Source organism: Camelus bactrianus, chromosome 15 (genome assembly GCF_048773025.1).
Source record: "Camelus bactrianus isolate YW-2024 breed Bactrian camel chromosome 15, ASM4877302v1, whole genome shotgun sequence".
In the NCBI taxonomy this organism is placed as follows: Eukaryota; Metazoa; Chordata; class Mammalia; order Artiodactyla; family Camelidae; genus Camelus; species Camelus bactrianus.
In genome coordinates, this window is record NC_133553.1 from 70014428 (window position 1) to 70031134 (window position 16707).

The 16707-nt window shown below is 42.0% G+C and overlaps 1 protein-coding gene across 22 annotated transcripts in view; it reads right to left on the bottom strand.

The window, feature by feature from the left end:
• LOC141573360 (uncharacterized) overlaps positions 1-16707 on the bottom strand; it is a 149377-nt gene that overhangs the window by 82771 nt on the left and 49899 nt on the right. For 19 of the 22 annotated variants that reach the window (XM_074341466.1, XM_074341444.1, XM_074341443.1 and 16 more), the window contains 4 exons: positions 15110-15274; positions 14395-14534; positions 12378-12602; positions 5602-5725 (listed from right to left, as the gene is read on the bottom strand). The gene's annotated coding sequence lies outside the window, so the exon portion shown is untranslated. Of the gene's footprint in view, positions 1-5601; positions 5726-6742; positions 11762-12377; positions 12603-14394; positions 14535-15109; positions 15275-16707 lie in introns of those variants that run through there. The other 3 variants (XM_074341440.1, XM_074341452.1, XM_074341441.1) reach the window with 3 other exon arrangements.

Sequence of the window (16707 nt, forward strand, 5' to 3'; positions counted from 1 at the left end):
TTAAAGGTCTAATGAAACTCTGATTAAAAGAATTAGTTACGTGGGACTGAGTAAACTGATGAATATGGTTACAATTTTTGATTTTGTCTGAAATACTACTGGCTTTTAACCTGTTTACCAGACATAAAGAAACTCTTCTCCTTAAACTAGTTATGATTCACGTCAATATGACAAATTATACCTATGTAAGCAGACTTAGAACAGTTATCTTTTCTCTCTATCTGATCCCTCAAGAGACTAAAATCTTTAAGGTCCCCAGTGGCTCTATGAGATAAATTAGGAAGATCGTCTCCTAACAGGTATAGGAACCTCAAGGTATTTTAAGGACTTCAAAAAGAAAAGAATTTACCTAAATCTGTTAGGCAGAAATCTATGACAAGCCCTTGACGGGGCCTTCCTGGCCTTAGCAAACCTTATTAACATTCTAGCTTAAAAGTCCTTATTAAAAGTTCCAACACAGCCAATTTAAAAGAGCCTATATGATCAAATAATCAGACTTAACTTGTAAACAAATTCACCTTGATTTGACTATATTTGATAAAAATGAGGGAACTTTAGAGAGAAAAAGATTATATTTTAGTGGATATTAAATTCTCATTTTGTTCATTGAGGTCTATATTTAGTAAGACACTTCCCAGATCATTCCTTGCTGTCATGTTACATTGCTGCAAAGTTTAATTGAATTATTAAAAGGACACTGTATGTTTCTTTCTGAAGCTTATTAATATATCCTTGGGTAAAAATCCAATGCCCCATGACATGCGGCCACGGGATTATACATACTGGAACAGGCATGACTTAAAAAACTGTCTCCAACATGAATGGAAGGACTCTATCAGGTACTCCTAACTAGACCATACACAGCAAAGCTGAAGGAAACTGACTTTCAGATTCATTTCCAATCAGAAGGAGCCCCTGCAGTGCACTGGCCTATAGAGCACTGCTCACCTTCAAACAATGCCCAAATGGAGAAAAAGCTACCAGGCCAGGATGAGAAGACGACGACATATGAGGTAGACAGCTGACCCAAGACACCAGACCAGGCCTGTATACCAATTACTTTGATAATTTCTCCTACCTTTGATTATGAACTACTCCAATTGTTAAGTTTATGGTAAATTACCTATGTCTAGTACTTCTGTGTTACCTTGGTGGGTTTCCCTACTCCAAGGCTCTAACTAGATAGCCCTCAGAAACGTTATTCTAAAAAGGAAATTATAGTTCTGTTTAGGCCACTGTTGATCTTACAAGGTGGGAGACTTCCCCTGGCCAATTAATACCTGCTCGAAGCCTGACCATAAATACGAACTTTCTCGTAAGATCACTCAAACTCAGTCAGAAACACAAGAAAAATTTTAACCCAAAAATATAACTTCTTGACTATTAAATTCTTAATTGTGACTTTATTAACGTTACTAGCTCTATTACTTATATCCTGTCTATTTTATAAGATTGTGTTCTCTTACATTTCCCAAAGTGTAGCTAGGCCTACAACAAGATTGATGATGGCAAATCATATTGAAGAAATACATAAAATTTATAACCCTGCATAAAAAAATTATAACAGTGTGATTCTATGTATGGGAATGAGCAACGAAGGGTAAACATTTCCTGGATCATAACAGACTAGTAAGACAGGCCATCCAGAGAACTTTTAGTAACAACAGGGCCTGATAAAAACACCTAACACCTTGAATGGCAGGTCAGAAGTTTCTTCAACCTGAACTAGGAATGAGCCTTCATAGCACCCTGGGACAAAATTGGTCATGAAATGTCTCTCAAAATATTGGTCGAATTTAGGACCAAGGGGGAGCAGTGTGAATGAAAATACTACAATGTGAATGAAAATACGGCAACCATGTCAGTAAACAAAGAATGCTGAAACCAAGTCATCAGCACCTGCCACCATCTCCCAGGGAGGACAGGCCTATAGCTGAGCCTAAGCAGCCACTCAGAATGGTGCCCTCTGAGGGGACTCAGAATAAGAAAGGACAGAATACTGGCCCTAGATAACTAGGTGCTTGCAAAATAAATGAATTCAATGAGCCAAAATGTTTACTTCCTCCCATACAAAGAAAATCACTAAATTCTTGAAGTTGAGATGCCTGGATTTCTTTAGATAACAAGCAATCGTTTATTCTTCCAACTCCCTGGTCTTTGTTGTAAAGTTCCTATATAATCCTAGCTCCTCCCCTACTTCTTGGGAGCAGTCCCTCAGACAGATTTGAAGGCTGTCATCCTGCCTCGAGTCATCCCGCCAAATAAAGCATAACTCTAAACTTTCAGGCTACACATTTCTTTCAGTCGACAAGTCCCAGAATAGACACAACTCATCAATTCTGTAATGGAACACACTGGATCAGGAACCAAAAGCATGTTCTAGTCTAGAAAAACTACGGGACCCTCTTTCTTCCTGTCATTATACAATCCCACCAGAAATCATTAATTTGCTGTCTGCTCATCTGGCAACCAAACTCAGAGAATAGTCAACTCAGCAGAGTGCCGTGCCGGGGAGAACACCCCGCAGCAGCATGGCGGGCTGCCTGCCCTCCCGCACGCTCTGCTGACCCCTAGTGTCCTCCGTGGAGACCAGGCCAACAGAGCTGTTCCCAACAGCTGCAAAGTCCCACACATTAAATAAAAGCGTTTTATTTTATACGATATGTTACGTATATAACCATCTCTGAAGACAGCTTTGCAAGAAGCCCAAACCTTCAACATTAATCTGCAAAGGCAAATGCTGCCCCCAAGGGAAAACAAGTCTTAAAACGATGCTAAGGCCTCCAAAGTCCTCTCCAGGACCATCAATCAAACTGCCTGCAGGCCTGCAACTGCAGGCGGCTACATGTCTGTTTTTAAAGCAACCCCTTCCTGCCGTCAGGTGCTACAATGTCCCTCTACGCCCTCCCATCTGAGGGTAAGAGCAGCCAATGCAGAACCTTGCAGGGAAGCACTGACAAGACTGGACACAGAGGATCAGAGCTAAACTAAGCCTTCTGATGACACGAGCTTGTCACTGGGTCATTTTACAGATGAAGATATATAGAGAGAGGTGGGGTGATCTTGCTCAAAGTCACACAGCTAATAAGTGGCGAAGTCTGTAACCCAGCTACACCCTCCGTTGTGACGCCCCCGCTGGGACGCCCACAGGGTTCTCTCGTGCCTGCCGGACCAGTCATTTACTGTCACTCATAACCCACCACAGGGTCTGACACTAGCCTGCCTTTTCAGCCTCTTCTCCCTCTAGTTTCTCAGGAACAAGGCTGCTCGGGACACTGTGTGACTTCCGGCTCCCCAAACCCTCCGTGCTCAGGGTGCTCTTGCCTGTGCATCCAGCACCCTGCTCAGAGGCTCTTCCTCCCCTGCAGGAACACGTTCCCACTCTCGGCAGGGACACCCCCACAGGGAAGCTCTCTTTTCGCACTCAGCATGGCAGGTGTCCCAGGCCACATCCCGAGCTGCCCCATTAGGACTGCGGGTGCCCAGGTTTGCTAGTCAGACCAGCAGCCTCAGAGCCAGGGTTTATGCCCGGGTCACCCTGCAAACCTACTGCCCGCCATACAGCCCCCAGCCAGCAGTTCACCTGGAAGTCGCAGCAAGTGCCCCACCCAATCCCGAAGTCTCTTCATTTGCCAGCACCGCTGATGACTGGTCTCCAACCTTTGGTCAGTTTTGCACAAAACAGCAGCTTTCACTGTGAAGCAGGGGGTTTTCTCTTCTGCTACCCATCCTTACTGGACACGTCAAGGGAAACCAAAAGGCCTTTTCTCAACCCTTTTCTGATGACACCCTCCCACCCACAATATTCACATGCTCAAGAGCTTTGGGTCCACGTGGTTTTGTTTCCCATACGCTAAGTGGCTCAAAACACTGCGGGATTCTTTCTCTTTTGAGAGTATTTGTTTGTACTGAGTTTATCGGCTTTAATCACTTTTTGTGTCTCTCTTCAGTGTCCCTCGCAGTTGCCACTTCTTACTCCCTTCAGCAGCCTCCCTCCCAACATCTAGTCTAGGAAATCAGCTGTGATGAGAGGCCCGGGGGCAGTCACAGGAGATGGAACTAAGGCACAGAGAGGCGACATAATTTGCCTGAGAAGATCTGCTTCAAGCCCCAACACTGTGTGTCACGTCCCTCTGTTTAACTCTTATGCTAAACTAGTTAACTTTTTATAGATTATGGTTATAAACAGATGAGGTATCAAAATACATACAAGGACACACATCAGCTCTATGATGTTCATTAACTCCACTATTTCGTTTCTAATTATTTTATTTTTGTTAAAAATATTAGGAACCTCTGCAGTCAATATAGCAAAATGTTAATGGGTTTTAAATCCAGAATGTAGAGGCGTAAGTGTATCATTAATCATAATTATTTGTATGCTCACAAAATGATTTGACAGTCTCTCTCCCCTCCTGCTACTCGCTACTGGCTCTCACCTGAACTCCCAGACCACACATCGAACAGCCTTTCACTTTACCCACAGTTGAACTCATCAGTTTTCCCCCAGAGCTCCCTCTGCAGCTTTCCCTCCTCAGAGCACAGCAGGACCGTCACTTACCTCATTAATCCACCCAGAAACCTGGGCCTAACTCCATCCTACCTTCACAGACATCATTCATCCTTTCTTTTTTACCATCTAAACATGCCTAAAGTCTGTTCGTTTTTTCCCAGTGCCTGTCCCACTGACCGTCCCACCGCTCAGGTGGAAGCCACCAACACTGCACACCTGGACTCACGAGTCTCCTAAGTGGCTCCACAGCCGCTCTCCCATACTAGACACAAAAGGGATATTGTCACTCCCGTGTTTTTATGACTCTTTTCAAACCTACTGTTCTTAGAAGAAACTCCAAGTTTTTCACCTGGTGAAGGTGTTTGCCATGAAACTTTGAGCTCAGGAAAGGCAGGACCCCCCTCCTTCTTGGCCCTCCCCTTTCCCCAAGGCCCAGCCCTCTCCCCCTCAGCCCAGCCCTCTGGCACTGCGCTGGCTCAGGAGAACCTGCTGAGCTACACCAGCCTGTATTCTAACCCTGGTCTTGAGTTCTTAGCAAACTGCTTCACTTATCCATACAAATCCAAGGTAGATTAGAAAGATTTTAGATGTTGAGCTAGACTATTGATTTGGGGATTTTGCACTAGCAAACTGCAAGTACATGTTCTAATGACTCTGTCTTCTTAAAACCACACCCAGGTTGTAGTAGTATTTGTGGAATGTCTTCGGAGTAAAAGGGACTGTACTTTAACAGACTATATGTTTTATAACATGAACAACCCGGATAGGGTCACAAATGGAATCTCCTCACAAGTGACAGAAGACAGGTGAGAGGCACAAAGCAACAGGTCTCAAAGATGGTAAGAGCAAAGTTGTTTCACCAACCCCCCCAAAATTCCTGAACCAAAAATTCTGAATTTTGAAAGTAAAAGGCTATCATATATAGAAATAAAATAAATGATCCTCTTCATCAGTGTTTCAAGATCTGACTCCAGATATTTTAGCAGGCCATACTGAATCCTAGCACAGAAAAATCAAATGGACTAGTGGTGAGTAAGTTCCAGGAAAACGGCAGTAATTCCTCCACTTGTGTAAAGACATACACTCACCTGCCGAAGGTGAATGTAGAACGCATTCTGGAGAAATTTGGAAGCTTCCAGGGTCCGCTTCTGAATGGCAAGGACACGGACAGCTTGGGAGCATGCTTCTAACTCAGTCACCGGCATTCTTACACTGCAGGGGGAAAAGGAGGCCCTCAGTCGAGAGCAGAGATATTCCTGTCGTGTCTCCCAGGCCGCGCCTCGGGGACTCAGTGCCCTGCAGCATCCCGGCCCCAGGCGACGACACGCAGCGTGGCCCACCCTAGCAGGAGGGGCACTGTGCTTGAGAAATCCCATCCCCGATGGGGGCAAGAGGGGCTGGTGGGGTTGAGTGAACCTATAAATGCCCGCAGAAATATGCCTGCATTCATTCAAGTGATACAAGCAACAGTAGCAGGCTATTTAACAAAATTTCAACCTTCAGTGGAAATTTTGCCATTCCTTTCCACTTGTCCCCTGCACTCTGAGACAGGCTTAGGCTCTCTCACACCTGCAACTCTGAAGTAATAGTTGTGAAGTAATTTTACTTTGCTGCAAGTGTCCTCGCTCCCCGTGTCACTGTGTCTGTCCTCTCTTAACACAGTCGGATATCTTCCTGGATCTCTACCTGAGTTCCATTCTCCTCCTCCACAGATCCTGAGATAAAGGTCAAGTGAAGACACATGACCAGAATAGGCACTGTGGACTTGACCGAAATCCACAGTGACCCCCTAGGTGAGTGCTGCCCACCCCTTACCTTCGATTCTCAGGGTTCTGCCCAGGGTGACATCCAGCCCAGAGAGGTGGCCCAATTAAAAGCTATGTGGCTTGGGCACGGGGACAGGTGCAGGAGCTGGTTCCGGGGCCAGGCCCCTCCCCACGTCTGCACCCCTCTCCCCCGAAGCCCCGCTGCCAAGAACTCAGGCTCCGTGATCTGATGTCCTTCTCTTCTACTCTACTCCAAACCCCTTTCCTTTTCCTTTTTTCCCTAATTATCCCCAGCTGGAGTGATTTTTCAATCGCAGTATCTAAAAAATTTCCTGCAGCCGAAAATGAGCTCTCCAGATATCAATGCCCATATGCTGGCTCCTGAAGAGAGCCGCTGGCTAAGGGGACCCTCACCAACACTCACGGGGCATCAGACATGTTCCAGGGTCGGCCACCCCCAACAAGAATTTGCTGTGACCCCTATGCCCGCACAGCATCCCTGCTCACAAAAAGATAGTTGGCCCACTTATCGGTTATTAAGAAGCAAAAATACAAAATTGCTCATGTTTCTTACTAAAATTATCTATGAAGCGGAAAAGGGAATTGTAATAGAAAAGAACAATTTTGACCCCATGTTAGGTCTGTTCCTTTGGCTTTAACCCTGTGCCCTGTTTTCTAGGCTCAGACTTGCTATCTCTGCACCATTTGTAAAAGAAAGTTGCCTTTAGACTGAAATATCCAGGACAGCCTCTACTCCTGGCCGTGATCTTGAAGGATGCTAACTAATCTGCACTTATGTAGAGATGGCAAGTTGCAAAATAGAGAATAACTTTGTTTTATTTTTGGAGGTTTTACAGGGGCAACATGATTTGATCCACATGGACAGCTGCAAGAACAGCGGATTCAAAGGACAAGCAATTCATACAACAAGAAGTTTCCAACAACCAACTGCAGCCCGGCCCCTTTTTAGTATAAAAGGAGACTCAATTCTGACTTGGGGAAGATGGTTCTCCAGGACATCAGTCTGCCATCTTCTGGGTCTGCCAGCTTTGCAAATAAAGTCACTATTCCTTGCTCCAACACCTCATCTCCCAGTTTATTGGCCTGTCATTTGGTGAGCAGAATGAGTTTGGACTCGGTAACAAAATGACTGCATTGGAGGCAGTATGTCTCCACTGTTTCCTCGCTTCCAATATGTAACATGCACATTATTTATGATCTAGTGCAAATAATTCATCAAAGACAACCACAAAAAGAAACTATACTCACCCAGCTATCAACACTGAAGTCAAAACCTGTCAATTTTATATGCTGTTTAAGAACACAACCGAAAAACCTAACAGAGGGAGTCGATTCCACGGAAATATAATTATTTCTACTCCTTCAAAACTTTTTCTTTTCTTTTCTATTTTATTTTGTTTTGCTTATTGAAAAGAAAATAAAAGTCAAATCATTTTATTTCACGTATTTTTGTTATAGCTACACACTTTAAATACTACAAAAAGACTTAAATTGCAATAAAAAATTGTTCATATATTAGTATAAAGATATATACACAATCAAAGGGGATTAGGAAAGGAATGGACATTTACTAAAAATCCACTGCAATCCAGTCTTTTACAAGCATATCCTGGAATATAAGCTCTATTATCCAGGGAGCCTCACCCACATTCTCACTACTGAGTCCCTTAGTAATCAACCACTAAGTCACCAGCATAGAACCATGTGATCAGTATTTTAGGAATAAATGAGGGAATTAGTTCATTCAATTCTAAAACAAAATCCTAAAATGAATACTGAACTTATTTAAAGATAAAGAAACTTTGTCCCCAAAAAAGTAAAGTTTCTTCCTCAAGGTCATAAAGCTAATAACTGGTAAAGGCAAGATTTGAACTTATCTGCCTGATTCTAAAAACTAAGGTGGAAATCCCATTCGACTGTGGAGTGTCCAGCTGCACAGCCTATCACCCTATCTTTGTTCAGAGCTGGCCTTAGACAGCCTGAGACAGCACCCCATTCCTGTGGAACTCAAGGGCAAACGATAACAATAAGGATTTTATATCCAGCAGTTTCTTAGGTCTCATGTATATAAAGTGTCAGCAGGTCAGCAGAAAATCTCTGGGAACCATGAGTGGGTCCAGACCTTTTTGCTGATTAGAAACTCAATCTATCAGGATAGAGTGACCTTCCCATGAGAGGCCACATGGACATAAACTAAAGGCAGCTGAACAATGGAAACTAGCAAGACCCCGGAACTAAAGCAAGGATCCCTGCCATCCCCCACCCAGTTGCCTCTTCATCCGCGTGGACATGAAGACAGAAGACCCGGGTTCTTGTCCAAGTTACACTATCATGGATTCTCACCCATAAAAAGGTACGACTCTATGCTGTCCTAAGTCCTTTCCAACTCAAATATGATGACACCAATATCTCAGCAGAATATCTATGTCTCCACTTCCCCTCTTCTAATAGGAGACTATTTCTGTGGACACAAAGCAGAAATCCAATTTAAAAAACCATGCAAGAAGCCAGGCGAATTTCTGCTTAAGAGACTTTGCTCTCACGCTCAGTGAATGAAAACTCAGAAAAAGTGGTCCTTCTCCCTCAGCAAATGGGAGGTAGCCTGATTGTGTGTGTGTGTGTGTGTGTGTGTAAATCAAATATAATCATGTCTGGGACGTGTACAGATTATTTCTAATTTCACTGTAATTTCATGGGGATGAGTCAACATTTAAAGTAATTTGAATGTAGTGTTCTGAGACAGACTCAGTCTCTTTTGGTGGAGGAGGTGAAAGGGGAGAGTAAAGGAGGAAAAAAGTAAATGAAGCAAAGAAGTAAGAATACTGCTAGGGAAAGGCAAGACGTTAATTTTGTTCCTCATTGCATCACATACAAATTAGGGACTGGCTTTCCCCCGATGCCTTATGGAGCACTGAGTTGCAGAAGAGGAGGCGACAGCCCATTTCTCACTGAGATTGTGACTGTACGTGGCATCTTATAGACACAAATCATTTACCCTGATCAAACACTCTAGCAGCAGGCTGTAATTCTCCTGTTTTGAGAGACAAGAAAACAGGAGTTCAAAGCGGGTAGATAACTTGACAAAATTCAGAGGACCAGTAAACAAGAGAGGATGAATTCAAACTCAGATCTGAATGCAGAGTCTCATCTTCCCACTCCCAGGGCTGGAAATTCCTTAACACACAGGCTCCCCAGCTCCCCTGCAGTGTTCCTGGCGCCAAGCATTTCCCATGGTAATGGTCTCCAGTTCTCACAGACACAGCGCTCTGTGTAGCCAATGACCTTGATCAGACCTTGATCATCTACCTGCCACGCCCACCAGGCTTCACCATACAGGCAGGAAAGCTGGCTTTCAAGTGCATACAAAGCCACCCTTGGTCTAACCTGGGCTCTTCTGCAGCTTCTCCAGCCTAAAGGCAGCCATGAAAGTGCTCACAGTTTGTACGTGAGCCACACTACCTCTCTCCATCTGTGTCCCCACCTATACTACTTAGCTATGAACATTTTGAGAATCTTGGAAACAAATTTTTAAAAACAGAAAAGAAAGGATTCTGGAACAAGTACTTAATACTTACAATTTTAAATGACAAGTTACAAAGTGAGTATTGACAAACCGAATCTGCCTTCCTAGGTGTCAGTTTGAACAGTTAAAAAATATAATAGCAAAAAATTCTCACTTACAAAATTAACAAAAACATAAACAATAATCTGGAATAAATTCAAAAATAATGCCCATATTCTAAATGGACAAACTTCAGGACTGTACTGAGGGTTAAAGTAAGAGGTATGAATGTAGAGACATAAACATATTGCATGGAGGAAAGCAGTTTTGTAAAGATGTAAGTTCTCCTAAGAATAATTCAAAACTTACTAAAATATCCCATGAAAATTCCAATCTGATTTTTTTTAACTTGAACAAAATATTTTGGAATTCTTCAGGAATAATAAAGTCATAATACTTGACAAGAAAATTTGGGATGGAAGAAAAGAATCAAAAAAAATCAGACTGCCAGTGATTAAATAAATTTTTACAATATGTAAGATATGGTGCTGGAGTAAGGAAAGGAGATTGACAGAAGGGAACCATGAGCTCAAAAAGAGACTCTAGTGTATGTAAGTATTTTGTACAGGTGGGATTTCAAATCAAAGAGAAAATTATGAATTCGGTAATTGTCCTGGGACAGAGAATCACCTGGAAAGAATATATTCCATTCCTGTCATAATGACCACAAGATAAATTGCAGATAGTGATGTAAATATTAAAAAGTACTAGTAACAGCAAATACAACTCTTTGCTCTTATTAACTCAACTTCTCCTCACTATAACATGTACTATTATAATCTCCATCTTAGAGATTAAAAAAACCTACAGAAGAGATTTATTCCATTATATGAGACTATTTCTAAGAATAATGTCAAAGATAAAACCCATAAGGAAGACATTTACTATCCTAAGAATAGTTTGAGCCACAACAAGAATCAAAAAACTTCCTGAACAAAATGAAAGGAAAGAAATGACAAGAAAAAGCTCTGTGATACATGTTGATGAATTCACGAAGTTAATTTTCATAACATACAAAAAGCTGTCACAAAGCAACAAGAAGCTCCCTCACTTAAATGTGGGCAAAGGACAAAAGGAATCATTCATTTTAAAAAAGTCAAATGGCTAATGAGTGAAAAATGCTCAAAACTTCACTGGTCATCAAATGCAAACAAAAACAATGAAAAAGCACTTTTGCTTATCATATCGGCAAATATTTTTAAGATATTCTAGCTAGTGTCCATCTGTGGGAGAACAAATCATGAGCGACTTTTTCAGAGGATGACATATCAATGGATTTGTAAGCTCTGAAAAACGTACATACACACTGACTCAACTCCACTTCTAGGAATCGTTTCCTTTAGGAAAAAAAAATCAGTCCAAAAAGATGTACCCATCAGGGCATTTACACAGCACTGTTTACAAAGGTGGGAAGAAAAACTGAAGTGAAATCATATCCAGCGATAGAGAATTGGTTACATAAGTAATTGTGCATTTTTTCATTCCCCAATGGAGAAGGAATTTCTAGTCACTTGAAAGGAGTCTGTGATGAATGTAAATGTCACATCCAGGGACTAAATTTCCAGAAGCCTTAAATAAGGAATACACATACAAGATCACAGGAATGTCTGTCCAAGAAGGATGCAACTCAAACATTCTTTCTGACAGTGGAAAATGGAGAAAACTTAACTGTCCACCATCAAGACAATGATGCGGTAAATCAAGGCGAGCTGCGGGCACTGAGGGAGCCGGCGTTTCGCCGTGGTCCAGGGCCTTGTCCACAGCACTCTCCCACCAAATGTGTCCGTGGACAAGAGACGACACCATCACATCAGGAGACCCCTCCAATCTATCTGAAAGGGCCGGGTGAGTCTGGAGTGGGAGGACGTCCATGATATACCCCTGAGTGAATAAAGCGAGCTGCAGAAAAACATATAGTATGGTCTCATTTTTAAATAAAGCATATATACACACACCTATACATTGATTTCTCATATGTGTATATATATGTATCTCATAGGCATAAAGGTCATGAAATATATATACCAAATTTTCAACAGCTTTTACTCTCAGGAAATAATGGGAAGGGAGTTAGGGGCCTTCCTGTACCACCACAGTTCTCTTTTCAGTATTTCAGTTAAGTATACTTGGAATTTAAAAGTTTATTTAAGTCCGAAGTAAAATGGACGATGCCTCCATAAGACAGAATGCTACACTGGTCTTTAAAAATCATGCCAGGGGAGATAGAATATTGTAGAAAAACATGTAATAAGCCGAATGGAAAATGGAGGTCTCCGAACAGTAAACAGGGACAGAGTGCTCACTGGTTTTTATGACAGAGATGATACACACTGACGAAAAGAACAGAAAATAAATGTTAAATTGTTAATTATTATCTCTGAGTAGCGGGACCAAGATAGACTCTTTTGCCCCTTTTTTCAGACATATTATAGTAAATGCACATTATTTTTCATCTGAAAAAAGCATTTTTAGACGTGTAGTACCACGCAGTGGGGAATAATACATGAATACTTACAGAAACAAGTAACTAGGAGACACCGCAGCAGCGCCACACAATGTAGAACGGGCAATCCTGATTAACACCGCTCAGTTACATAAGGATCCACAAAGTGAGAGCACCTGCTGTAACAGGGCGTGGCCCCCTTCTATTTGTCAGTTGTGTCTTCAGGGCTGAGGCAGTTCTGAGCACGGCCAGTGTCAGTTCCGGTGTCTGGATGGATGCTACTGGAGGTGAGGGCACCTGCAAGCAGAAAGGAAGAACAGAAACCATCCTCTGCCTTTTCTGTCTTGTTTCTTTGTTACTTTAAAAGAGAGGCATAAATAAGATAAACTGTGTATCTCCCCTACTGAAATTTCAGTAATGAAACCGTTTTTAAAGGCTTCAGAGCTTATATTCTGTCTATAACTGTCTTTTCAACAAAGCATCATATTTATTAAATGTTAATTGACTCAGTTAATTAACTCCCTGTTGAAACATTCAAGTAAAGAACATGAAAGGCCTTACGTAATAGAACCACACCTGCAGTGACTAGCTCAGCTGTCTTGACGGCAATGCAATCAGCCCCCACCATCCCGAGCCCCTGAGCTCCTGATGCTGGTAAGAGAGCACGCTGCCGCCTCAGATGGAGAGATACTGTGAAAGCACTTTTTGAACTCTACAGTACTGACAAAACATAACTGACAAATCCCAGGCTCCTTTGAAGCTGTCATTTTCGGTTTCTGGCCAACCCCAGTCAATGAGCAGAACCACCCCATTCCCGAGTCATGGGACTCACGTGGGAAGAAATTTTGTAGAAATTTCCAGGTACAGAATGTAACCAACTATATGTAGAACTCTGATAAAAGAAAAGATGAAATACTCTGATGTTGAAGACACTCAAAGTATTCTCCTAAGCCTTAGTAGCTGGAAAGGCTGGGCTTCTCCTCAGCCACTTATTTATTTCACAGCCAGTGAGCATCTCCCACAAGCCCTGTTTCCCTGTGTCTGCTGGGACCCTCACGCACACTCTTGTTGTCGATCTTATAAGTCACAGGGCAGACGCGTGTCTCTCATGCCTGCCACCCTCACACAGGCTCGCCTCCTAGCCTCACTGTCTGAACTTGGCCCCATTTTCTAACCTGTTTATTTGGTATCTGTTCTTCTGTAAGCTGCCTGAAATGCTTTTTGGAACAAGTCAGAAGAATGAGTGGGTAGAGAAATGGACAGTTGGACAGGTGAGAGGTGGGCAGACAGACAGAGAGACTTCAAGAAAAGGGGAACAAAGAAAATTTCCTATGCAGAACCCTCTTCTAGTCAGGGAAGAAAACCGCCACAGAGACGTGTGAAGACCTAGGTGGCTGAGGGCTGTTTCCTGGATTCCATGAAAAGTCCCACCAAGAGAGAGGGTAGAACTATAAATAATAAAAGAAAAAACCATGCATGCTTGAAAAATATATCTACAATATGTACTTTCTAAAGAATAGATTCAAATCAGCAGGGCCCAATTACACAATCCTTGGGTATTTACAGAAATGAGAATCCCATCTCCAAACCACAAGGCATCCCTTTGGAGCACTGAGAGTCTACACGGGGCTCTCATAAAGCCTTCACCACAAAAGCTATGCTATCCTGCACTTACGAGGAAGGAGCAGCTGTGCTCGGGCTGCCCACGCGCATCATTTGCACCCTACAGCACCTCTACGGGGGAGGGACGCCTAGCGAGCCCCATCTCTGCAGGACAGAAAACAAGCTCGGGAGAGGCTAAGCCGACCTACCAGTTCTCCATCTCACAGGACTGGTCACTCCAGAGCAGGACTCGAACTCGGACCCACGTTTGTAATCACGGTACTACCGACCGTGCTTTGTGTGCTTTTTGTGTGTATAATACATTTGTTTCTGGCATGAAAGTATATTTAATAAATGATCGGTTGTCCTGTCTATCTCATTTGCTCACAATAAATCTTTATAGTGTTGAATTGTACTCTTTTTCTGTGGAGAAAGAACGGAACGAGCGGGTGTTAGAATGAGGTGGGGCTCCATTTTTATCGGTTACCTCATCTCATCCAAGTCCCCAACCAGGGAGAAGGAGCAAATGTTTTCTTCATCTTTTAAAGAGAGGGCTCCACTGATGGTGACTTAACTCCAAATCCAAGTCTGGGGAAAGGGCACATTCAGCAACCAGAGCATTATCAACTGTAGGAAGGCAAAAACAGTTCACGGGAGGGCTCAGGGGGTCACCCTGATTTAATTTCAATCGATAAAACAATAATGCACTCTAAAAATACTAGCATGCAATGGATTGGCTCTTTCTTGACATCTAGCAAGTTTCCACAGCCCACATCTAAAATTGTCGTGAACCAGCGAAAGGAAGTGTCTACAGACAAGAAAAATCAATGCCACAGGTAAACTGAAACCCAGGCTGGAGGAAAGGAAGAGAAAGGGCATAGTAAAGAAGTGGGGAAAGGCTGGGGAAAAAAAATCATCACACGGACTCTCAAGCATCATCCAACAAGCATATAATCATTCGAGAGAGAGAGTTACTGAGGTCCTATTCTGTGCAAGATTGTAGAGCAGGTGAAGCAAGAGCGCAGCGACCATGGTGGCAGCAAGTGGCGGGGCTCAAATACACTTCTGATCCCGGTACCTGGCACACTTGTCCTCAGTATAAAGGGGAAAAAAAAAAAAGTAAAATAACTCTGTAAACTCAAAGCATTGTTAAAAAAAAAAATTAAACAAAACCTAAATACCTAGACAGACAAACCACGCACATTGCTGGATGAGAAGACAGCGCTCTTGGAATGGCAGTGCTCCTCAGAACGATCCGTATATTCAACGTGGTCTCGATCACAATCCCTGCGGGCTCCTCTGCAGAAAATGACTAGCTGCTGCTACAATTCATATGGGAATTCGAGGGTCTCAGTAACCAAAATGTACTTGAAAAAGAAGAACAATGTGAGAGGACTTGTAATTCTCAATTTCAAACCTTACAACTGTATGCCTAGGTGAGATTAGAGGCCATTGTGAAGTTATTACTGTGTTTATCCGTATTTTCTAAATTCTCTACAATGAATATGACTGTTACAATAAGAAAAATAAAAACTAAGGTATCTTTTAAAACATGCACACCGATTCATTCATTGGGAAAAAAATATTTTAACTATAAAGAGGTAACCAAATATCTAGTGAAAAAGGACTACTTAAAATCAAGTGTGTATTTACATTTTTCATAAATTGAAAACTGAAAAGCACAAACACATCAAGTTTCTAGGAAGACCGATGCAACATATTAATAGTTATTTTCAAAAATTCTAATTGAAAAATGAAAACTCAAGAAAGGGAAATCGCGATTGACAGCCAACTGCAAACACATGGAGAGCAAAGGCTTAGAAATCACAGTTCCTTTAACTCTGATACTAACTCAATAGAAGAGGAAATTCCTCCCTGTGGGGACAGTGGAATCCCATGCATAAGACAGGATACACAGTACAAACTGCACTAGAATCTGGGGTGATTTTCTTAGAAGAATTCTAAAGTTACAACATTGCTGAAAAACTATAAAAACACTGAAAGACAGATTAAAACACACAGTCATATATATTATATAGAAACATATGAAGTCTGCTCCCATGTTGCATAGAAATACAAACATATTTGTTCATTTATGGGCACTGAATATTTTATCCCAGGTAGAATATTTCAACTAAAACAAATAATCAATAATACACACCTCTTGTCAAATCTACTTGATAAGGTACTCTGCTATGTAACCATAATGTGTCTAAGATAGATCTAAAATAAGTGAAAAAGATCTTCGTATGGTTTCTTGAACTCTTCTCAAAATTCCAAGCTTAATTTTAAAATAGATCTGAGCAGTATTTCTATATTAACTTTTCCCTCGTGAAATGAACAGCACAGTCTGTTGTCAAAATTCTGTCCTTACAATGATTCACGAGCACTGTATCCTAAGAAAACTGCTGGACAGCAAGGCACTATCCAGACACTGTGACCAAACAAATGAAACACAAGGAAGACAGTGACCCTATTCTGGAGGGCTTACCGTCTGTGTCAACTCTGGGGTTTTGATTTGATTGGTTTGATTGGGTAGCAAAATAAAATCAATCAAGTACTTTCTTCTTTAAGCATTCTGTAAGTCATGACTCTGTTGTTAGTGTCATGAGAAGGAAAGACTAAAGCAAGACTTCATTAGGTCAATTAGCAACAGCCATCACTGGGGTGTGAGTAAAAAAGAAGTTAACTGATAGCAATGCTTCTGCCTACATGAGACCTAAAATAAACCTACACTGATCTCTTTAAGGAAAATGAGGAGATGAGGCCCCAATGAGAAAAACAAAAACTAACAAGAAAT